The following is a 15,779-nucleotide window of genomic DNA, read 5'->3' on the forward strand; positions in this document are numbered from 1 at the left end:
TTTGTATGGTGACTTGTGCAAGCTTGCAAAGTGGTGCACTTGCTAATTCTGTTTTCAGGGACTTAGTGATTTCACTAAGTCCTGGGATTGTTCATCTCACGATTCCATATGTTCGCGTTGTTTCTTAGTGATCCGTGCCTCTTTTGAGGATGATCAGTAAGGGAGTTTTGTTAACCTTGTAGTGCTCTCTCTATCCATATCTTTGTTTGCAATTATGGAGCACCCTAGCTTGAGTCAATCGAGCTCTACTTTTGCTTCGTTGCGAATCTGGGCAGATCGTCAACTTGTTTGCGATTTTGCCGATGTTATTGTAGTTGATCCGTGCATGCTATGCCATTGTTCTTGCCATGTCTAGCTTGCATTTTGTGCCTTCTTAAGGGATGTGTGCTTGTCTTGCCATGACTTGCACCGTGGTGAGTGCATCGAGCTCGTAAACATGCCTTCATGAGTTATGTTTCAGCATGTCCCAGTTTTTCTCTAAGTCTGAAACTGATTATGTTTTTGCTATGTTCGTGTGCTTGTTAGTATATTTTGTGATCCCTTTTGGCTCAAGGTCACTAAGGGACTTTTGTTAAGCTTGTTGAGTAGCCCCATGCCTTGTCTTTCTTTGTCATGTTCAGGTCCTGTAGCATGTTGTTTTGTTGCTCCGAAGAGGGCTATATGATCTGAAATTCCAGACAAGTGTTAATTTCACTAAGTCTGAGATCTGTTTACCGTTTGCGTTTTTGCCATGCTTGTTTGAATCTTCTAACAGATGAATTGGCCGTAGCTCAGTGCTAGACTTTTGTTAAGCATCTTGTGTGCATCCCTGCCATGCATTTTGTTGTCATGTTTGGGTGCTGTAGCATGTTCATCTCATTGCGTTGAGATGCCTACTTGCTGTAAATCGCAGACCGGTGTCATTTTTGAATCGCTTGCCATTTCCAAACCGTAACTCCGATTCCGGCGTTCTTTATATCGTTTTCAAGCGATTTCATCTCATATTTCAAGTGGCACACTTGGAATTCCAAGTTGAGGCCAGCTTCATGCATTTCCTGTCATATCTTGCATTTTGCATCCCGCGTCGCATCCCGCATAGCATATCATCTTTGCATCGTATTGCTTGTTCTTGCACGTGGTTGATTGTGTCCTTGTTGCTCGTTTGTCTTGTTTGGGTAGAGCCGGGAGATGAGTTTGCTAGAGAGGAGCCCGTTGAGTTTGCTTTTGAGGATCCAGTCAACTCTGACAACTGTGCAGGCAAGATGATCATACCCTCGAAATCACTACTATCTTTGCTATGCTAGTTTGCTCGCTCTTTTGCTATGCCATTGCTACGATGCCTACCACTTGCTTGCAAGCCTCCCAAATTGCCATGTCAAACCTCTAACCCACCATGTCCTAGCAAACCGTTGATTGGCTATGTTTCCGCTTTGCTCAGCCCCTCTTATAGCGTTGCTAGTTGCAGGTGAAGATTGGAGGCCGTTCCTAGTTGGAACATCTCTTATTTACTTGTTGGGATATCATTATATTGCCATGTTATCTGAATGCATCTATATACTTGGTAAAGGGTGGAAGGCTCGGCCTCTCGCCTAGTGTTTTGTTCCACTCTTGCCGCCCTAGTTTCCGTCATATTGGTGTTATGTTCCCGGATTTTGCGTTCCTTACGCGGTTGGGTTATAATGGGAACCCCTTGATAGTTCGCCTTGATTAAAGCTTTTCCAGCAATGCCCAACCTTGGTTTTACCATTCGCCACCTAGCCTCTTTTTCCCTTGGGTTACCGGAGCCCAAGGGTCATCTTATTTTAACCCCCCCGGGCCAGTGCTCCCTCTGAGTGTTGGTCTGAACTGAGCTGCCTGCGGGGCCACCTCGGGGAAACTTGAGGGTTGGTTTTACTCGTAGCTAGTCTCATCTGAGTGTGCCCTGAGAACGAGATATGTGCAGCTCCTATCGGGATTTGTCGGCACATTCGGGTGGTGTTGCTGGTCTTGTTTTAACCTGTCGAAGTGTCTTGAGTAACCAAGATACCGAGTCTGATCGGAACGTCTTGGGAGGAGGTCTATTCCTTCGTTGACCGTGAGAGCTTGTCATGGACTAAGTTGGAACTCCCCTACAGGGATTGAACTTTCGAAAGCCGTGCCCGTGGTTATGGGCAGATGGGAATTTGTTAATGTCCGGTTGTAGATAACTTGAACCTTAATTAATTAAAATGAATCAACTGAGTGTGTTGCCGTGATGGCCTCTTCTCGGCGGAGTCCGAGAAGTGGACACGGTGTTGGAGTAATGTTTGTGCAGGTTGTTCTCTAACTTCTCGCTCGTGCTTTGCCTCCTCTTCTCGCTCTCTTTTGCGAATAAGTTAGCCACCATACTTGCCAGTCGCTTGCTGCAGCTCCACTCATATTTTATCTTGCCATACCTATAAGCTGAAATAGTCTTGATCGCGAGGGTGCGAGATTGCTGAGTCCCTGTGGCTCACAGATTACTATTACACCAGATGCAGGGCCTGATGATTCCGCTCCAGGAGACGCGTGTGAGCTCAAGTGGGAGTTCGACGAAGACTCTCAACGATACTATGTTTCCTTTCCTGATGATCAGTAGTGGTGCCCAGTTGGGGGTGATTGGGACCGTGTCGCATGTTGGGTTCTCTTTTATTTTGGCACCGTAGTCGGGCCATGAGTGTTTGGATGATGTAATGTTATTTATGTACTTGATTGATGTGGCGAGTGTAAGCCAACTATGTTATCTCCCCTTTTATTATTATTACATGGGATGTTGTGAAGATTGCCTAACTTGCGACATATGCCTTCAATGCGATTATGTCTCTAAGTCGTGCCTCGACACGTGGGAGCTATAGTCGCATCGAGGGTGTTACAACTCCGACTGTAAATGTAAGGAATTGAAGATGAGCTTGACAAGATGAGAAGATACTTGATGAAATCAACAACATACTGCCTCCGGAACTATTGAAATAAATGGCACAAGGGGTAAGAAAGATTTCAGACAACACTCCGGTTGAGAAGGGAGACAAAACTTGATAAGATGAGAGAACTTGAATGAAGGACACGACACTCCAGAATGAATGGATAAGCAAAGGAAAGAACATGGTCCTGAAAAAACAAGATGATTTGAGAAGAGAGCAACAACACAATGCCTCCGGAAAAAACAATAGAAGATAGATCATTGGAAAGAAAGAAAGAATGGAGAAGAAAATGCTAACTTCTGCCACAAAAGAGCTTGGAGAGCACCCTTCCAAGAAGGTTAAAACGGAGTTGTTGGTTTTCCAACAACGAAACGAATAAGCTTGATGTGGGCTTATGGAAACGTCTCAAAATTATGAGGTGAAATTCCGCCACTAACGGAACACAAAAGATTTGCTTGGTATGAACAAGGAGACGAGAAGCTTATTTCACCGGTATGATAAATGAAGAACTTGGGTCATTTATAAGCACCATAAATAGCAACAATCCTTAGGGAAAGCTTTAGGTGTAATATAACCCAATATACTCCAATGAAGTGATTGATGGATTTAAAATACCTCATTCTTAATAACATGTGATTCATGAAACATGAACTCAAATTATCAAGAATGACATAACACCACCTCCAATGATACGGTAGAAAGGATTGCACTTCGGAATGCGAGATGAAGAATGGTTGAGCTCCTTAAAAGAATCTCGATGAAAACTTGGAGAAGGAATTAAATCCTTTATGAACCATCATGTTTAGCCTCCATGAAGAACTCCGGTAACAAAAGAATGATCAAACGAAATGAAGGATGAAAAAGAATAAGGTTGAAGCCTTGCAATGATTAAATGGATCTTCGCGACGAGATAAAGCGGCAAAACTTGGAACTCCGGAAAAGAAAGATGAACAACAGAAATCAAGAATTTTTATGAACCTCCGGAATAAGGGATTAATCATTTGGATGAAACAAAAATAAGAATTATGTTATGCGTAACCTTCACCAATTTAAATTGTTGACAAGCAACAGGTTTGGCATACTACTTATTCCCATAGAAAGGATTAAGAGAGATATAGCGCAAACTTGGGAAGGTCTTCAACAAACCACCGGTAGGATTTGGGAACAACGAATGAATTTGTATGATAACGAAGGAGAAGAACTCTTGAATGAACCACCGGTAGGATTGAAAAAAAGAATGAATTGATATGATAAACGAAGGAAGAAAAAAATCTTTGAAGAACCACCGTAAGAATTGAAAACGATTGAAGAAAAGATAAAGAAGCACCGAGAAGAATTAGCAAATGAACGAGGATGCTTGCTAGGATTTAGATACATGAGAACAAAGAGATCATGAACTGATCAGAGGATATTTGAACGATGCACTGGTAAGATTTGGAGAACAAAAGCTGAAAGCTGAGAATGATTAATATTTGAAAAGATGGCCTCCGGAGAATCAAATAGAAAAGAATCTTGAATTGCTCCGAATAGGTGAAAAGAATTCTCACAATTGAAAACAATTATGAGAGGATGGCAACAAGCTAGAATCATGAATCTTTGAGAGAATGGGTAAGATATGGAGGAAAAACTCTTCTTTGGTCTTCAAATGCAGAGAATGACGACGAGAAACACCACCAAAAATTGTTGAGGCACTCCGGAATGAAAAATTGGAAATGTTGAACCAACGATGAAAAGAATTTGGCAGATCTTGGAGAAAGGCATTTGACTGATGATAATTCATTCTTACGTCAAACTTTGATATGAATTTGAAAAGCTCCAGGAGAATAGAAGAGTCAGGTAAGATCCTAGGAAAAAAACTTGTGGGTTAGGGCCCACTCAAAAGATACACCGTTGAACGATTGCTAGAAAAATAGAGATTGCACTAGATGAAATAGATGGCTTGAATGAGATAACATCCTCGAAAGAGCTTGAACGAATTAGCAATGGAAACACGAATCTTCTGAGATATCTTCAGCACTCCGAAACAATTGAATAGCGAGAAATGAATGAATATGAGGAACACCGGCATGAGAAAGCATTTGAAACGAGGAAAGGGATAAGATCAACACCAAAAGCTTGATTTGAATCCACCGGAAAAGAAAAGGAATGGAGAATGACAATTTGAAGCTCTGTTGGAATCTCCCTGAGAATCACCGGATAAGAACATTGACGGAACTGAATGGAGAGACTTCCCATCAATAAAAGGATACTTGATAAAGAAATCCGAGTCCTTGAAGAAACAAGGGTGGGAGGGTGGTAAAACAAAGGCAATTTGGGACAGATGAAACAACACCATTGAGAAAGCTGAGATTGAATCTTGCGGATGTTGAACATGAACGGATCCGCTTGAAGAGAAAACACACCGGTTGAAAAGGATTGACATGACAATCTCGATTGTCATGAAGGATTGATATTCACATCGGAGTATGAGAACACCGTTTCAGAAAGGTATGGAATCAACACTTGACTTCGAAGCAACTCGAATACCACAACTAAAAACAAAACAACGGATTGGCTTGCGGAATAAGCCGGAACAAACATATGATAGAGATTTCGTCCGAAGTTTTCGTAGTGGGGCCCACACGGGCTCGATCGTACAGCACCATCATGTACAAGGCAGTGCTCATGACATACGAAGCATCCCCGAGTCAGCATAGCCAAGGATTCTTTAAGACACAATGAGACCACTGTAAAACCAACCGTGGATAGGCGGACCACTAGACGTCGAACCCCAATCTCATATCATACATCTGTCGGAAAGATATCCTAAGGGCTACTTGAATTCCCACTTATCAACTCCCAAAACATTCTGGTTATGCAATCAGGTGTTGGGGATACAGGGGAAGCATAATATCTCACCCAAAACTAGCAAATCCTACATCTAGCTGTATCCATCCTTTAACACATAACCAAGAAACCTTCGGAAATCATTTACCTCAACCTTCGAAAAGCATCCGTTATACGAGTTATGGCGATACTCCCGAACTCCCGCCCTAGTACTGGGTGGCGTCGAGGTTATCTCACCAACAACTGCATAAAAGAGATTTTCGATGTCGGCGACTTGTAACACCCTTGATGCGGCTATATCTCCCACGTGTTGTAGCACGACTTAGAGGCATAACCGCATTGAAGGCAATGTCGCAAGAGAGGTAATCTTCACATAACCCATGTAATGAATAAGGAAAGAGATACATAGTTGGCTTACAATCGCCACTTCACACAATACATGAATATAACATTACATCATCCAGATACAATCAAGGTCCGACTACGGAACCAAAATAAAAGAAGACTACCCCTAATGCTACAGATCCCCGATCGCCCCAACTGGTCTCCACTACTGATCGAAAGGAAAACGAAACAACACAATGAACACGATCTTCATCGAGCTCCTCCTTGAGCTTGTTTGCGTCACCTGCACAATATCATCGGCACCTGCAAACTGGTTTTGGAAGTAATTGTGAGTCACGGGGACTCAGCAATCTCACACCCTCGCGATCAAGACTATTTAAGCTTATGGGTAGGGTAAAGGTATGAGGTGGAGCTGCAGCAATCACTAGCATATATGGTGGCTAACATACACAAATGAGAGCGAGAAGAGAAGGCAAAGCACGTTCGAGAATCTATGATCAAGAAGTGATCCTAGACTACTTATGCTCAAGCATTACTCCAGCACCGTGTTCACTTCCCGGACTCCACCGAGAAGGGACCATCGCCGCTACACACGCGGTTGATGCATTTTATTTAAGTTAAGTGTCAAGTTCTCTACAACCGGACATTAACAAATTCCCATCTGCCCATAACCGCGGGCACGACTTTTGAAAGTTCAAAACCCTGCAGGGGTGTCCCAACTTAGCCCATCACAAGCTCTCACGGTCAACGAAGGATATTCCTTCTCCCAGGAAGACCCGATCAGGCTCGGAATCCCGGTTACAAGACATCTCGACGATGGTAAAACTAAACCAGAAAAGCCACCCGAATGTGCTGACAAATCCCGATAGGAGCTGCACATATCTCGTTCTCAGGGCACACCGGATTGTCCAAGGTTCTGGTAGGCCAGCCCAGAGTTGCCCCTGGTGGCCACCGGCAGCTGACAGGTTGGACCAACGCTCAGAGGAGCACTGGCCCGGGGGGTTAAATAAAGATGACCCTTGGGTTGGCCGACCCAAGGGAAAAAGGCTAGGTGGCAGATGGTAAAACCAATGTTGGGCCTTACTGGAGGAGTTTTATTCAAGGCGAACTATCAAGGGGTTCCCATTATAACCCAACGGTGTAAGGAACGCAAAATCAAGGAACATAACACCGGTATGACAGAAACTAGGGCGGCAAGAGTGGAACAAAACACTAGGCATAAGGCCGAGCCTTCCACCCTTTACCAAGTATATAGATGCATTAATTAAATAAGAGATATTGTGATATCCCAACAAATATCCATGTTCCAACAAGGAACAAACTCCATCTTCACCTGCAACTAGCAACGCTATAAGAGGGGCTGAGCAAAGCGGTAACATAGCCAAATAATGGTTTGCTAGGACAAGGTAGGTTAGAGGCTTGGCTTAGCAATAGGGGAGGCATGATATAGCAAGTGGTAGGTATCACAGCAAAGGCATAGCAATAGAGCGAGCAACTAGTACACAAAGATAGAAGTGATTTTGAGGGTATGGTTATCTTGCCTGAGATCCCGCAAGGAAGAAGAACGAGTCCATGAAGAAGATAAATGGACGTAGCCAACAGATCCTCACAAACGCAACACTACCGGATTACCGAGAAGATGCAACACCAGAAAGAAGCAAAAAACATAGTGAACAAACATCACATAAGCATGGCACGATGCGCAAACAAGTATGATGCATGTCCGGTCTAATGAGGCATGGCATGGCAAAGTGCACAAACAACCCTACAAATTAAGTGGAGCTCCATATGCAACTCCGTTGCATATTGACGAAACACCACGTTCAAGTTATTTAGTTCGATCTCGTTTAGGTACCCAACAATATTAAATGTTGTTACACATGGCAAGAGGGTGAAGCAAATGAAAACTACCTATCTAGGCAAGTTTAAATGAGGCCGGAACAACAAGCAACAAGTCCGAAAAACCTCATGTGCATATTTTTAGGTTTTGGTACTATTCTGCCCTAAACCATATTTTAGAGTTATTAAACATGCAAAGAAAGTGAACCATGTTAAACTAGGCATTTTTCTACCCCATGTGCTTTGCTCAGCCCCTCTTATAGCGTTGCTAGTTGCAGGTGAAGATTGGAGTTTGTTCCATGTTGGAACATGGATTTGTTGGGATATCACAATATCTCTTATTTTAATTAATGCATCTATATACTTGGTAAAGGTTGGAAGGCTCGGCCTTATGCCTGGTGTTTTGTTCCACTCTTGCCACCCTAGTTTCCGTCATACCGGTGTTATGTTCCTTGATTTTGGGTTCCTTACACGGTTGGGTTATAATGGGAACCCCTTGACAGTTCGCCTTGAATAAAACTCCTCCAGTAAGGCCCAACATTGGTTTTACCATTTTCCACCTAGCCTTTTCTTTCCCTTGGGTTCTGCAGACTCAAGGGTCATCTTTATTTAAACCCCAGGCCAGTGCTCCTCTGAGTGTTGGTCCAACCTGTCACTGCCGGTGGCCACCAGGGGCAACTCTGGGCTGGCCTACCGGAACCTTGGAAAATCCGGTGTGTCCTGAGAACAAGATATGTGCAGCTCCTATCGGGATTTGTCAGCGCATTCTGGTGGCTTTGCTGGTCTTGTTTTACCATGGTCGAAATGTCTTGTAACCGGGATTCTGAGTCTGATCGGGTCTTCCTGGGAGAAGGAATATCCTTCGTTGACCATGAGAGCTTGTGATGGGCTAAGTTGGGACACCCCTATAGGGTTTTGAACTTTCGAAAGCCGTGCCCGCGGTTATGGGCAGATGGGAATTTGTTAATGTCCAGTTGTAGAAAACCTGAAACTTATCTTAATTAAAATGCATCAACCATGTATGTAGCCGTGATGGTCTCTTCTCGGCGGGGTCCGGGAAGTGAACACAGTGTTGGAGTTATGCTTGAACGTAAGTAGTTTCAGGATCACTTCTTGATCACTTCTAGTTCACGACCGTGTTTTGCCTCCTCTTCTCGCTCTCATTTGCGTAAGTTAGCCACCACATATGCTAGTGCTTGCTGCAGCTCCACCTCACTACCTTTTCCTACCCATAAGCTTAAATAGTCTTGATCGCGAGGGCGTGAGATTGCTGAGTCCCCGTGACTCACAGTTTACTTTCAAAACCAGTTTGCAGGTGACGCAACCAAGCTCAAGGAGGAGCTCGATGAAGATCTCGTTCATTGTGTTGTTTTCATTTCAGTTGATCAGTAGTGGAGCCCAGTCGGGGCGATTGGGGATCTGTAGCATTAGGGGTAGTCTTCTTTTATTTTGGTTCCATAGTCGGACCTTGATTGTATCTGGATGTTGTAATGCTTTATTCATGTATTGTGTGAAGTGGAGATTGTAAACCAATCCTGTATCTCTTTCTTATTCAGTACATGGGATGTGTAAAGATTACCCCTCTTGCGACATTGCCTTCAATGCGGTTATGCCTCTAAGTCGTGCTCCGACACGTGGGAGATATAGCTGCATCGAGGGAGTTACAGCAGTGAAGAATAGAAGTTGGCCTAGCTTGCAGTCTAGAAACGCTTCCTCCTTAGACGATCAGAGTCATAAGGATTGTAGTTAGTGAAGAACATGTGCTCGCCGAAGAAATCATCAGCCTTGAATTTCTGCTTCTTTGAGAATGGATCCTTTGGCTTGGGGTGAGGAGTGTCAGTCAATTGCATCACAACCTCCGAGATCTCGATCTCAGGTTCCACGGGCTGAGGAATTTCAGGTGCTGCTTCAGTGGCAGCCTGGGACTTCAATTCTTCATTTACATGATCTTGAGCACTAGTGGCTGGAATTTCTCCATGGACAGATGGTGTGGCATGTGGTTCATCAGATCCCATTTGTATAGTAGTTACTGGGGACTGAGGAATTTGTTGCAATGGTGTGAAGAGTGGAGAGTCGGGGTGCTAACTTTCCCAAAATTCATCACTTAGCACGGGTGTGGTACAGCCAATGTCCACATCTTCATCTCCCATTTCTTCAACGCCGGCCTCTTCAGCAGTAAACTGAGGCATAGGCGAGGAGCCAACTGGTGTTGAAGGGATTGTATCCACTTCAATTTCTTCATCCATCTGCTCTGAGGAAGCAGTAGAGGGATTCTCTTCACCAGATTCACTTGGAATCACATATTCTTCATCAAAAGGAACAAGGTCCTTTGATGGCATGGTTGAGATAGGAACAACATCAACGGGGTTTGCAAACGAGCTAGTCAATGGCTTCATCTTCTTCTGAGCTGAAGAATCTGATGCAGTTGATGCCTTCCTTTTCTTCACCACTGCACACTCTGCAGCCTTGGTCTTCTTCACATCTGATGCAGATGGAAGGATCGGAGTTGGTGTAGGAGCAGGAGCAGAGGAATTGAGTTGTATTTCTTCAGGCGCAAATGATGCAGTTGCCCTGACTTCTTCATTTTCTTCAGGTGCACCACTAGTGGATGCCCTGGCAATTTCATCAACGGCTAGAATGCAGTCATCATCCCTGGAACTCATATTTTCTTCAGCAACCTGATTGTCATCAGCAGTGCTGGCATTTTCTTCAGTTGGCTGAGCAGATGCTTCAGCCTGAGGAATTTCCTATTGCGTTGGGGCTGCAACATTGGAAGTGAACTGTTCAGTTATCTTTACAAATCTGACTTTGGCTCCTAGCCAGTTAGCATAATAGCGATCAAATTCATCACTCAGTTTCTTGATTTCAGATTGAAGAGCAACAAGTTCTCCAGGTGAAAGCTTCAGAACGTTTTGCTTCAGAAAGCGCTCTTTCTTATACTGCGCTTTCTTCACCCTCCTTCCCTGTTCAAATTTTCATTTCTCTTCATCAATGAAGTGAGTCAGTACATGACTTTGACCAGGAGTGAGGTTCAGCTCAGGCAGAAGTGTGTTGGGGTCCTTGTGCCACAAGTCAATGAAGTCTAGGATCAACTTCAGATCCAGCATTAATGGCACATTACTGCCTTTGGCTCTAGCGGCCCTAAGTTGCCTGTCCTTGATGATTTCAGCAAGTTCTTCATCATCAGCCTCATCATCATCAGAGGGCACTTGGAAAGCAACTTGTTTCTTGCGAGGACTTGGTCGAGGACCTCGTCCAGCAGAGGTCTTCTTCTCCAGAAGAGTGGGAGCAGCTGAGGAACTTGCAGAGGCTCCTGAGGTAATAGATATGCATGTGGTCCTTTGGCACGTGGCGAGATGAACAAGTGCTGAGGATTTGGTCGGAGCAGCCGAAGACTTTGGCGGGGGAGCTGAGGATTTTGTAGAAGCATGAGCAACGTGAGGAATTGGCCGTGAGGGCTTTAAGGAATCTGGCTGTGAGGGCATAGTTGAGGAACTTGGCCGTGAGGGCATTGCTGGTGAAGCACTGGGCTTGTGAGCAGGCTTCATTGGCATGGCCTTCTTCGGCTTTACAGAGGCCTCAACAGCAGCAATGGCAACAGAGTCTTTGTTGAATTTCCTCACTGCATCTTTTGCTTGTTTGGCCAACTTGGCTTGGTGCTTGGCCCATTCATCAGGATAATCCTCACCACGTTTGAGGCTGGTGGGATTAGCTATTTGACCATGTGCCAACGGAGGTCTTGGGCATGGAGGATTTAGTGCAAATTTCTTCATATATTTGGGAGTGACATATCTGTACTCCCTCCACTCTCTTGCCCATCTCCTCTCAACCTTTTGAATGCGCACCTTGCACTGATTTTTATCTTCCTCAAGGGGTGTGCAGTACCCAGTATAGATGTCCTCAGGTATTTCAAAGGCAGTGTTGACCTCAGGCCTCTTTCCTCCTTTCTGTGGCTTCTTACCATTAGCCATTTGCTTCAGTTGAGGAATTTGAACAATTGAATTCTCTGAAGAGGTATGCAACTTTTCTTCGAGGAACGCTGCAAATGAGTTAAGTTGATGAGAACCTAGTGATTCAGCAGCTGACATGAATACCTATGAACAGAGTATAGTTGCAAGGAATTTGGAGAGGTTATATGCGTTCTCAGAGGTTTTTCAAAAGGAACAAGTTTGAGGAATTTGACCAGATGAGTCTTGAAGATTTCACTAAGCGTTCTTTGTCTTAGGTTCCAGAGATGTATAGATCGAAAATCCACACATTTGAGGAATCTTGAAGAAAAACATAGCTTAGAGAAACGAATCAAGAACAGATGACATGTGAGGTGTTTTAGTGTGTGAAGATATGAAGAAAAACACCTTTGAGGATTTTGTAGAAATCATTTGAATCAAAGAGGGCAGTAAAAGTAACTTTTAATTACCCTGGACGAAAAACATGACGAACTGGTATGTGGAGATGTGAAGTTCGTCAGTGCAGATCTTCCACGCCCTAACTTGACGGAGGAAGACAGCTACGGCGGCGGCAGAGTGAAGATTTCCGCGGCTGATGCGAGTACGACGACGAGGTCGAGGCAGTGAAGATCTTCCTCACCGGCGATGATGATGTAGCGGAGGCGCTAGGGTTTGAGAAGCTCGAGCTGGAGAGAGGTCGAACGGAGTAAAGGAAGTGAGGAAGGGGAAGGGGGGGGTATTTATAGCCACGGTGAAAAACTGTTCGCGCGAAGAATTTGGACGAACGTGCCCCTGACCCTTCTCATTCGCTTGACATGTGTCAGCCACGTACTGAGAAGTGGAGATCATGTGCGATCGTGGGTGAATAGATAATTATATCGTGGGATGCTGAACGGTTTGAGCGGCAAAGCCGAAAAATTAGATAAGATAGGTTTTAAAGTTCTGTTCGTAATTACTTCAGCTGACAAGGACACAGTGAAGATTTTGAACGAGTTTCAAATAGAACACACATGAAGAATTTGTGAACAGATTGGGTTGAGTATAGCATAGAGGGGGAAGGGTCCGATCACATTCACTTAGCAGAAAAACCAACTTGAAGAAATAGCCATAAGTGAATGTTGTAGAGGACATAAACTCATATAAATATATATATATATATATATATATATATATATATATATATATATATATATATATATAGCCAATGAAGAAAAATGACGGAAGCAGTGAAGACAATGCAAAGTTGAAGAATTTGAACATCTGAGGATTTTTAACACAAAAAAACTCAAATTGAGGATTTTCAACTTTTGGTGGTGGCGTGACCCACCGTATAAGAATGATGATTTCAGACACTGCGTACAATTGTCGTAGGGTTTTGAGAATCAAATTCTTTGTTAATTTCTTCACACTTAGAGTGTTATTCTTCATTGATTGAAGAAAAACGTTTCTTCATGTGTTGCACATCTAAGTCATCAATTTTGCATAAGTGTTAGGATGAGTGTCCTTTTCAAAGAACATTCGAAGATTCTAAGATATTTAGCTCACACCGCAACTTTCTAAATCTCTTCTCATCCAAGGGCTTTGTGAAGATATCGGCTAGCTGTTCTTCAGTCTTCACATGCTCAATAGAAATGTCGCCCTTCAACACATGATCACGAAGAAAATGATGACGAATCTAAATGTGCTTTGTCTTCGAGTGCTGAACTAGGTTGTGAGCAATATTGATGGCACTCTCAGTGTCACAGAAGAGAGGCACATTCTTCACGTTGACGCCGTAGTCCTTGAGAGTTTGCTTCATCCATAGCAATTGAGCACAGCAAGAACCAGCGGCAATGTACTCAGCTTCAGAAGTAGATAGTGATACGCAGTTCTGTTTCTTCGAGGACCAACAGACCAAAGATCGTCCAAGGAAATGACATGTACCAGATGTTGACTTGCGGTCCACACAATCACCAGCATAGTTAGAGTCAGAATATCCAATGAGATCAAAAGCCGAGCCCTTGGGTTACCATAATCCAAGTGTTGGTGTGTGAGCTAGATATCGAAGAACATGCTTCACAGCCTTATGGTGTGATTCCTTCAGTGTAGCTTGAAATCAGGCACACATGCAAACACTAAGCATTATATCTGGCCTAGATGCACATAAGTACAATAAGGAACCAATCATGGAGCGGTATACCTTATGATCGAAGTCGATACCATTTTCATCAGTGCACAGATGGCCGTTTGTGGGCATAGGAATTTTGACACCTTTGCAATCTTGCATGCCGAATTTCCTCAGTACATCCTTGAGGTATTTCTCCTGAGATATGAATATGCCATTGCGTTGTTGACGAATTTGAAGACCTAAGAAGAATTTCAATTCTCCCATCATAGACATTTGATATTCTTCACTCATCATATAGGCAAATTCATCAGTATAACGTTGGTCAGTACAACCAAACATAATATCATCAACATATATTTGGCACACAAACAATTCACCATCATAAGATTTAGTGAAAAGAGTAGGGTCGAGTGAACCGGGTGTGAAGCCTTTCTTCATAAGGAATTCCTTCAAAGTATCATACCACGCCCGTGGGGCCTGCTTGAGGCCATAGAGGGCCTTAATGAGTCTGAAGACTTTGTCAGGTTGCTTTGGATCTTCAAAACCTGGGGGTTGAGCAACATATACTTCTTCCTCAAGCTTACCATTGAGGAATGCACTTTTCACATCCATTTGATATAGAGTGATATCATGATGGTTAGCATAAGCAAGTAATATGCGAATAGCCTCAAGTCTAGCAACAGGTGCAAAAGTTTCATCGAAATCAATTCCTTTAACCTATGTGTAGCATTGAGCTACAAGCCGTGCCTTATTCCTTACCACAAGGCCATTTTCATCTTGCTTGTTGCGATAAATCCATTTTGTGCCAATGATATTGTGCTTGCGAGGATCTGGACGTTTTGACCAGTTCCCAGACGTTGTTGAGCTCGAACTGATGTAATTCTTCTTGCATGGCCTGAATCCACTCAGGCTCCAGAAATGCTTCATCTACCTTAGTGGGCTCTATGATAGAGACAAAAGCATAGTGCCCACAAAAGTTAGATAAATGTGAAGCTTTTGAGCATGTGAGAGGACCTAGCGCTTTAATGTTATTGATGATATTTTCAACTTGCACTTCTTTTGCAACGCGAGGATGAGCTGGTTGTCGTTGAGGAATTTGATCAACATTTTCTTCAGCACCATTTTCTTCAGTATTTTCTTCAGGTGCATTAGCTCGACATTCTTCATGTTTCGAAACAAATTCTTAGCAGATTCTTCGGTAGGAATGACATCCTTAGTAGCCTTGAATTTGATAGTTTCCTCAGGTGCTGGTTCATCTATCACAGAACGTAGGTGCTCTCTTTGCGAGCCATTAGTTTCATCGAACCGCACATCTACAGTTTCAACAACCTTGTGAAGAACGTTGTTGAAAACTCTGTAGGTGTGCGAGTCCTTTCCATAACCAAGCATAAAACCTTCATGTGCTTTCGGTGCAAATTTTGATTTGTGATGAGGATCTCTAATCCAACATTTAGCACCAAAGACTTTGAAATAACTTACATTGGGTTTCTTGTCAGTGAGGAGTTCATAGGCAGTCTTCTTGAAGAATTTGTGAAGATATACTCTGTTGATGATGTGGCACGCAGTATCAATTGCCTCAATCCAGAAACGACGAGGCGTTTTGTATTCATCAAGCATAGTGCGAGCCATCTCAACAAGAGTCCTGTTCTTGCGCTCCACGACGCCATTCTGCCGAGGAGTATAAGGAGCAAATAACTCATGAATAATACCAAGTTCATCAAGATAGTCATCAAGACCAGAATTCTTGAACTCAGTTCCATTGTCACTTCTGATGTGCTTGATCTTCACACCAAAGTTGGTTGAAGCCCTCGAAGAAAA

Source organism: Triticum aestivum, chromosome 4A (assembly GCF_018294505.1).
Source record: "Triticum aestivum cultivar Chinese Spring chromosome 4A, IWGSC CS RefSeq v2.1, whole genome shotgun sequence".
Lineage (NCBI taxonomy): Eukaryota > Viridiplantae > Streptophyta > Magnoliopsida > Poales > Poaceae > Triticum > Triticum aestivum.